The sequence below is a fragment of the Lissotriton helveticus genome, chromosome 7 (genome assembly GCF_964261635.1).
Source record: "Lissotriton helveticus chromosome 7, aLisHel1.1, whole genome shotgun sequence".
In the NCBI taxonomy this organism is placed as follows: Eukaryota; Metazoa; Chordata; class Amphibia; order Caudata; family Salamandridae; genus Lissotriton; species Lissotriton helveticus.
The window spans coordinates 139,840,710-139,849,408 of NC_136068.1; the positions used below are offsets into that span (position 1 = coordinate 139,840,710).

Consider the following 8,699-nt stretch of genomic DNA (forward strand, 5'->3'; position numbering starts at 1 on the left):
AGCGTTATTCTTGTTGATTTGAGGTGAAAAGTCTGCCCTGATGAGGTCATGGTGGGCTACCATAGACACCTAAATAAACTGAGACTTAGACGTTGCTGAAAAATGTCTGGGTCTGAAGATATGGAAATGAGAGCAGAATCAGAATGGGTCAATATGAGTCCCTGACTAATAATAATAATAATAATTCCTATTTGTAAAGCACAAACTTATCGCCCCAATAAGGGTTTCAGGTGCTGGGTGCAGTTGGGGAGATTAAGTGAGCTATTGCCCTGAGTTACATGATGCTGAGCTGCCGCCGGCGCCAGGGATCGGACCATGAGCCCTGTGCTCCAGAGTCATCTGCTCTGGCCGCTGCGCCACACCTCTCCCAAATCCTTACTAAGAGCAATCTTGTGTGCCTTGTCACAGGTGACTGGCCCTCCAGCTCAGAGACGGACTATTCAGCATGCATGGAATCTGAGTGGCTCTGCAGTGGCAGCAAACCTATGGCAGAGGTGGCTGACATACCGTAAACAAACTCCATGCTGCAGCAATATGTGCTATTGCCATTGGTAGAGTTGAAGACAAGGCTTTACAGTTCCTCGCTTGGACAGTGCAATTTAACGGCAATGACTCTATAACTTTACCAATGCATAATCCGTTAGCCCCCGGTCTTGTCATTGACTCTACAACTTTACTACTAAAACTCTTTGATATAAATGAATTATCATCTAAAACATGGCCTGAACCCTGTAATGTAACTGGCGCACCTCAACGAGAAACCCTGGTCTTCCTGAAACCATGATCAAAGAGAATATATCACCACTTTGTTGATTTAGATGTTCACAAATGTCATATCTGAGATTGGGTGTGCCATGGTGTCTCTGGATTTCCAATTGAGTTATGTCAGAATGTCCCTGTCGTTGGGGTTGGAGCTCTGGTGGTGTCACTGGATCCCTGATTTATGGATTCTCGAATGTTTCTTGCTGTGTCTTTTAAAGTTGCTCTCATTTCACTTGATTTCTGTCTGAGGAGTTGTAGAGCAAATGTTTTTCTTAGATTCCAGATCATGTAATGTTTCCAAATATTACTTTGGAAACTCCTTTCATGATACTGTGATGGCTTGCACGCCAATGTTCTACATTCTAATGCTGACAAGTCCAATATGGTTCAAATCGGAAAGCTGGAATTCACCAGTTTCTAGCTAAAGGCTAGGACTACAACCAATGTCGACACAAAGCTGAAATACCTATCCAACAAGTATACAACTGTGCCAGGTACCAGGAGGCCATATGCCGGTATCTTTCACCTTATGGGGCACTGAAAGATCCCAGTCTTAGTGCTAACAGTGCACCAGAAATCTCATTGCTGAACAGTGGTAGATACAGATTCAGTAGTTAGTATCCTTTTTTAACTAAGGAACTGAAACTGAGGTCCGCCAGTCTAACTTCTGGTATCCCAAGCAAGAGCCAGGTAATGAAACAAGTCTACCCCGTATTACTGTACTCAATTAAAAAGAACGTGAGACCTGTGTGGTGCCAAGTTTTATTACAAACTACACTTTTTAAAGTGTAGACTAAATGCAATTGTGTCATATATCGCTATTTCCAGTCAAAGCCACTAACACAAATCTACTTTCCGAGTTTGGTGAGTGATAGTGCTAGCCTGGCTCGTGCATTGGTAATGTACACCTGTCTCCCGTTAGGACACTGGCAGGTCCAAGTCTTAAAAGCACCAGCTCTTGATGAAGGGCTGGGCTTATGCCATTCGTTGTTTATTGGGGTGCTAGAGTTGTGTCCTTCATGTTCTGAAGGTAGTGGGATATTCTTTTTTTATGTATTTAGTTGAAGTTTTTCAGCTCTTTCTCATTTAAGCCATTCTTGTTCTTGACATACCCCTACTTTGGTTAAGAATCTCAAGGTGGATAATGTGTGGAGTTTCTTTGTAGTCTCTGAAACTGGATGGCATCATCTATATACCTTTAAGACCAGTTAGCTCTTCAGGTAAATCATTGATACAAGTTGGCACCTGCAAAGAGTCAACCAAGTCAGCTGTGGTTTCCATGCCAAAAGTTGAAGTCAACAGTTGCTTCCAGCTTGGCTGGTCAGTGCGGTGCCTGCAGAGAATCTAAAAGACTAAACAATAGCTCCACAGAATAAGCAAGATGAATGGGTGCCTCCATGAAGTTTCTAGACCATTTGGTCTCTGTAAGAAATCAGCAGTGCCAACGTGTGCCCCCAGGGGGACAGTGGAGTCTATTGCTACATCCAATCAATCACCAAGGTCAAGCCGAGCCTCTGAGAAGCCAGTAAAGTGGCGCATTCGAAGAATAAGGGAGGTAACCGAGTATGTCTACAGAATGAGGAGGGTGGACTGGTGTCTCCAGGAAGTAAGAATAGTCAGCTGGTGCCTCTAGAGAGTCATCAAGGTTAGACGGTGCATCTGGGGAGAGAGCAATGACCAAATTGTGCTTCCAGAGCATCTGTATAGTCAACGAGTGCTTCCACGGACCCGTCAAAGTTAAACAATGTCTGTAGAGAGTCGTCAAAGTAAAGGGGTGGCTCTAGTGAATACACAAGGTCACTTGAGTCTCCAGGAAGTCGATGTGGCCATATAGTGTCTCTAGTGAGTGATTGCAGTCAACCAGTGCCATACACAGAGTGTGTAAGAAGAACCACTAACTCCATAAAATCAACAAGTTCAAAGGGTGCCTGTCATGTAAGTAAGGAAGGAAGGTTACATTTTGCCTCTAGGAGTAAATGGCATCATCTGGGCCCTCTAGGGAATAAGCAAGGCCAAATGGTAGTTTCAGTGAGTTAGTAAGGGCCAATGATGTGTTCACTAAGGCGATGAGGTTACCAAGTGTTTCCAGAAGTGCATACGATAGGGCCACCTGAAGGTGAGCAAGATTGACTTGGTTCTAGGGAGTCAATAACAGTAAAGGAGTGATTCTGTGGGGTGAGCTATGTGATGGTTCCTCAATTCGCTTACAAGAATAACATGGATTTCTGAAGTGTAGGCATTGTCAACTAGTACCTGCATTGAGTAAAAGAAGGAAGATGGAGTCCTCAAGAAGTCAGCTTGGTCAAACTGGGCATACAGGGAGCTAGAAAGAAAAGATCAATATATTCAGCCAGTTCCTCCCAGTATAAGCAAAGCTGACGTGTGCTTCAGGACTAGTCAGGGGGTTAACTGGGCCATTCAGGAGTGAGCGAGGCAGCTGCTAGTTCCAGTGAGTTAGTAAGGTCCACTGGTGCCTTCGTGGAGTGGGTGGGTTAACCAGTGCCCCCAGAAGGACACAAGATACTCTAGGACCCCCATAGGATGTGTAAGGCTGACTGTATCTCCAGGGATCCTGTGAGGTCCAGAGGTTCCCCCAGCAGGCTCAATGGGTGCCTTCAGGCAGGCAGAAAGGTCAACTGACCACTTCAGGTATTAGCATGTTTAATGTGTACTTTTAGAGATTACGAAGAGCAGCCAGAGCTTCAATCACATCAGTAAATCTCACAGTTGGGTCTAGGCCATCACTGAGACCGTCTTGTGCCCCCAAAGAAATAGCTAGGACAAACAATTCCACCCATACAACTTTCAGAACTTTTCATTGCAGGAATTGAAGTGAAGAGTGACGGGAACTAAGAGTGGATTGAAGAACCGGGTGTGAGTCTTGGGTTTCTGCCTCTACAAGATGAATTAGGTAAATCAAACAATGCTCCTGTGCCTTAGTTTCACATCCATAAACTGGGGGTGCTCAGATGCCACCAAATGTTGGCATCAGGTGCTAAACTCTTGCAGCCATTCATTCATTTCAAGATGTGGAATCATACACTAGTGTCCCAGTCCTTGAGCAAAGAGAGAACATCAGATATATTCTGAAAACTGTCAGTGCCGTAAGAGGAAAACAGTTTCCGTGTCTGACTTTAATTTCTTTCGAACATGATGGAGGTCTATGGAGCTAGGGATTGAGGGGTACAGAAAACAGGACAGTACTTTTTGGAAGAGCATCTGTCTGGTGGCTCAAAAGACCAGCGCATCCACTGCAGGGATGTGTGTTTGATGCTATGGTCATAGGTTTGATGCCTGGTGGGTCTTCACCGGTCAATAACCTGAAGTCCTTTAGCCTGTGTGACGATAAATATCTATTATTGGAAGCAAGATACTTCTTGGGGTCAATGTACATTTTACAAAAACATGTTATATTATGATGGGACACTGGTGAATTGGTGGAGTGTAGAGGGAACACTTAGATTTTACAGCACCACAGAAGTGCAGAGAGGGAGGGATGCTGATGCTGAATGGAGAATAATTGGAGGCTGTGGTGGGATGTTAGGGAAGCCCAGACCTTCTGATAAAAGTTGGGTTGTAGGCACATCTGAATTGATAAACAAGCCCAACAGTGCTAAAATATGGTTAATGGAGGCGCTGCTAAGATTATACTCAAGTGCTGCTAGGACCAGATTAGGCTGAGGTATTGCTGGGGCGTTAGGGCGTCGCTGCTGTGAACCGGCTGTGCATAGGCACTGCCGATACTATAGAGGAGCAGACCACATCAGAGGGGTAGATTGGGTGGAGGCACTCCTGAATATATAGGCTAGCACAGCACTGCCAAGAAGGGTGGATGGTCCTGATGAGAGTGGACGACCTGCCTCTACTGATGAGAAGAGACTAGAAGGATGTAGGACATCACTTCAGGAATTTCAATCAAGTACCACTGTAGGGACGGTAGGATGGCGCTGGTCTTCTGAGAAGACAGTGGCCGGAGCCAGAAGAGATTGGGTCTGTTGTTAATGATGACTTGGTAGGATAGCCCTGTGAGGCTGAAGGCAACTTTGAGATGTTAAGGTAGCAGTACAACATTGAGAAGAGGCTGGGTGAGGTGCAACAGAGAAAAGGTAGTCACTGCTGGGACAGCACCGCAAAGAAGAAAGCAAATAGAGGCACTTCCGAAAGTTACCACATACCTTGTGAAAAGCAGTGCTGTTCACTGATGAGAGGTTTGAAATGGAAAAAGTCAGGTCTACTCACTAATGGAGGGGAGCGAAATGAGAGGGGAAGAGGTGCAGACAGAATATCTTCCCCTTTTCTTACTTTCTGTAGGAAGCGGAGCCTTGTGGCACACGCCTCTTCTGGGTGAAGGAGTGGTTGCACCTCTCTAGGGAGGGTATATTTATTTGATAGAAACTGTTTATTTATGTATTTATAGAGCTATTACCACATGGGTGATGTCACCGGCATAGTGTCCCACGCCAGCCAGTTCATCAGCCTCAAAGATCGTGGCAATTGTGTGGCATAATTATGTGGGTCCTCACTCGATGCACTGGGGTGTAATCTCAGAGTGGCAAGGCTCGAAAGTTAAACTGAACGCCCTTTTTGCTGTGGGCAGCCTCACTTATTTACTAAGTGGCAATGACCAGCTCAGATTTCATCTATCAATGCATATGAGCTTTATTACTTCCTAACTTCCACACTTCCTTACCTGCCTGTTGCTCTTCTGTCTGTTTCTTTTCCTCCTCTCACTGCTTTTCTGCCATCTCTGACTGTCTCCGTTCCTTTTTTAGCAACTTCACTCAACCACCTGTCCCTCTCCCTTTTCTGATACTTTTGTCTGTCTCACTCTCTTTGCTGTGTTTCTCTGCGCTGATTCGTCAGTCCTACGTCTCAATGCCTCACTCAGCTCCCCGACAGTCTTTCTTCCTTCCCTGACAGCTGCGGTCCTCTACATCATTGGCTTTGCTGTCTCTTTCTCTGACTGCTTCATCGGTCCTATGTCTGACTGTCTCACTTCACTGACTCACTGTCTGCCTGCCCGACTGCTGCGCTCCCTTGTGCGACTCATTCACTTCACTTTCTCTTGTCTGAACGCTTCCTTCTCTTACTATTTCACCTCCATGGCGTGACTGTCTATTTCTTCTCCTACTCTGACAGCTATCCTACCTTCTCTCAGGGGCGGCCTTAGGCATGTGCAAGCTGTGCACCTGCACAGGGCCACCAAACCCCAGGGGCCACCACGTCAATATATATTGTTAATATAATAATCCTCTGAGGATGGATACATATTTGCGTGGCATATATATCCTTAATATAATAATCCTCTGAGGATGGATACATATTTGCGTGGCGGCCCCTGGCAGGGATTTGGCGGCCTCCGGCTCTGTTCCACTTCCAAACACCCTGACCCTCCTCCCTCATCCGGGGCCCCGTCTGGACCCCCTCTTCCGGGGCCCCCTACCTACGCTCCCTGCCCAGGGCCACCATGAGCCTAGAGCCGCCCCTGCTTCTCTGGTGGCCCCTGTCTCCTGACTATCTCTCTCCCTTCTCTTATTCCTTTGCCCGACTCAAGTCACTTTACTGTTTCTTCCTCTGGTCTGAACGCTTCCTTCTCATACGATTTCACCTCTGTGACTGTCTATTTGCACTTCTCACCTGGCTGCTTTTCTGCCTTCGCTGACTGAGGTAATCCCTTGTCTGAGTGCAGACTGCCTCGCACTTTTCGTCAATTAAATCGCTCCCTTCTGACTGCTGCTATTCTGTGTCTGGCTGTCTCACTTAGAAGTGGACAAGCCAGATAATTTATGGGAAGAGTCGAGCCAGAGCCGAGCCAAGGTTCCCGCTTGTCTCTTAGGGCCATATGTATCAAGATACCAATTAGTGATTCTGTAATAGCGATTTTTAAGAAATCGCTATTTCAGAATCGCTAATTGGTATGTATCAAGAAAATCGCAATTTTTTTCGCGATTTTTTGATATTCCTTAATTGCGAATTCGCAATTTGCGAATTCGCAATTATTAAGGAATACTTTCCCATTCATTTCTATGGGCCTCCTGGCCCATAGGAAGGAATGGGAATTTATTCTCAATTTGCAATTCGCAATTTGCTAATCGCAAATTGAGAATAATTGCAAGGGTGCAGGGGTGTCCAAAGGACACCCTGTTGCACCCCTGAAGTAAGTATGGGTGCACATGTGGTGCACATACATGCCCTAAGGGCATGTATGTGTGCCACATGGCACTTTTAAAAATGCTGAAATGTGCATTTTTCAAGGAAATCGCAACTTACCACCAACTAGAAGTTGGTGGTAATTTGCGATTCCTTAAGGGCATTTTGGATTTTTTTTGCTTAATACATTGCATTTAAGGAATTGCAAAATTTGTGATTCCTTAAATGCAATCGCAAAATAAGGAATCGCAAATTTTGCAATTCCTTATTTTGCACCCAAATTCTTTCATACATACCAGTTTGCGAAAATGAGTTCGCAAACGCCGAAATTCTGTGAATTTCGGCGTTTGCGAACCCATTTGGCCTTGATACATATGGCCCCAAGAGCCGAAGCGCAAGCCGAGCCTGGAAGAACAGTGTCAGGCGGGGGTGCAGGAAGGAGTGAGAGGGGTGCACAGGGCGAAGTGACAGACAGGTCTGTGGCTGGATGTGGACATGTTATACAGGATGGTGCGCCTTAGTGCAAGCAGTCACACCTTTCACTACTGACTGCAAGGTTTGCTCCTGAGGGTCCCCTGGGAAATGAGGAATTACAGCTGGAATCTGTAATGATGTGTCCAAATCCATATCTCTCCATTTTTAGACCCGTTTTCATCCTCATTATTCACCATTTTATAGCTGCTGAGATTAGTGAAATGTGGTGGTGGGGGGTAGGGGGTAGGGGCGTGGGAGCGAAGGCTGAGGCACCATTGGGAGCGAAGGCTGAGGCACCATTGATGTATTTATTCCCTTCCGATTTGGCTGGAAACCCTGTTTGTTGTCGAGTCATCAAATACACTGACCTCACAATGGGGGCATGCATCTCAGGGGCGTGAACAAGTTGGATGGTTCTGGCCCTCATGGACCTGTGTTGGACACCCGTGTCCTAGAGGATCATTATCTCTCACACGACTGTCTCAACTTCTCTGCCTACTGACGGCCTCTCTCTGTCCTTGCAGATGGCCCCAGGCTGTCCATTCTTTCTGAGTCGCTTTCTACCTTGCTCCATAGCGAAGGTCTCTTCCCTCGCAGCTACCAGTGCTTCCTGGCTGTCAATCAGAACGTCACCTGTCACTCTCTGTCTCATCTTTCTAGGCCTCCCGTCTGTGACTCTGCTTCCAGCGCCATCTTTGTATGCGGTTGCCGCTGGACCCGCTTCCGGGGATGTCACCTTTGAACTGAGCTGATCCGAGGGAAAGGGCTGCATCGGGGAGGGCAAGCCAATGGCATTCTGTAAAAGACATTTTTTGTATACCACAAACTTTTTGTATATTTTTAATTTTGTTGCTACATGAAAATATTAAAATTCATTTCAGTAGAGCCCGGCTGCAGGCTGCTTCCAGTGTGTGTGTTTATCTGTCAGGCCTCGTTTTTCTCGTCTGTCTCCTCACTGCATTTTTTCTTTCATCGCCCACCCGAAATCCCACACAACGGCTGTTCCGCCATTTTGAGAGAACCTGCTGCCACCCCCTGAATGAAGAGCGCTCAAAATATAAAAAAAAGTCACTTACTCTGCTTAGCCACAAGCATCTTGCACCTGCACGTGAGCATTTATTCGAGTTGTGTGTTGTGTTCAAGCCAGGGCTGCGCTATAACTTCACTCCGGTATGCACTTCTGCGTGCGCCATCTTGAATATCGAAACCACAATATGGATGGGACACAACATCAAGGACAGACTATTGAAGATAAAATATCGACTGGTGACTAACCCCCAGATGCATCAAAGTTATGTTTTGCGAGTCCTTAA

General features: G+C 46.2%; 1 long non-coding RNA gene across 1 annotated transcript; it reads left to right on the forward strand.

The window, feature by feature from the left end:
- The first annotated feature begins 528 nt into the window (after window positions 1–528).
- Window positions 529–8,271, forward strand: LOC144768250 (uncharacterized). The gene is made up of 2 exons (XR_013598504.1): window positions 529–3,673; window positions 8,047–8,271. It is a non-coding gene; the product is annotated as an uncharacterized LOC144768250 (long non-coding RNA).
- The last annotated feature ends 428 nt before the right edge of the window (window positions 8,272–8,699 follow it).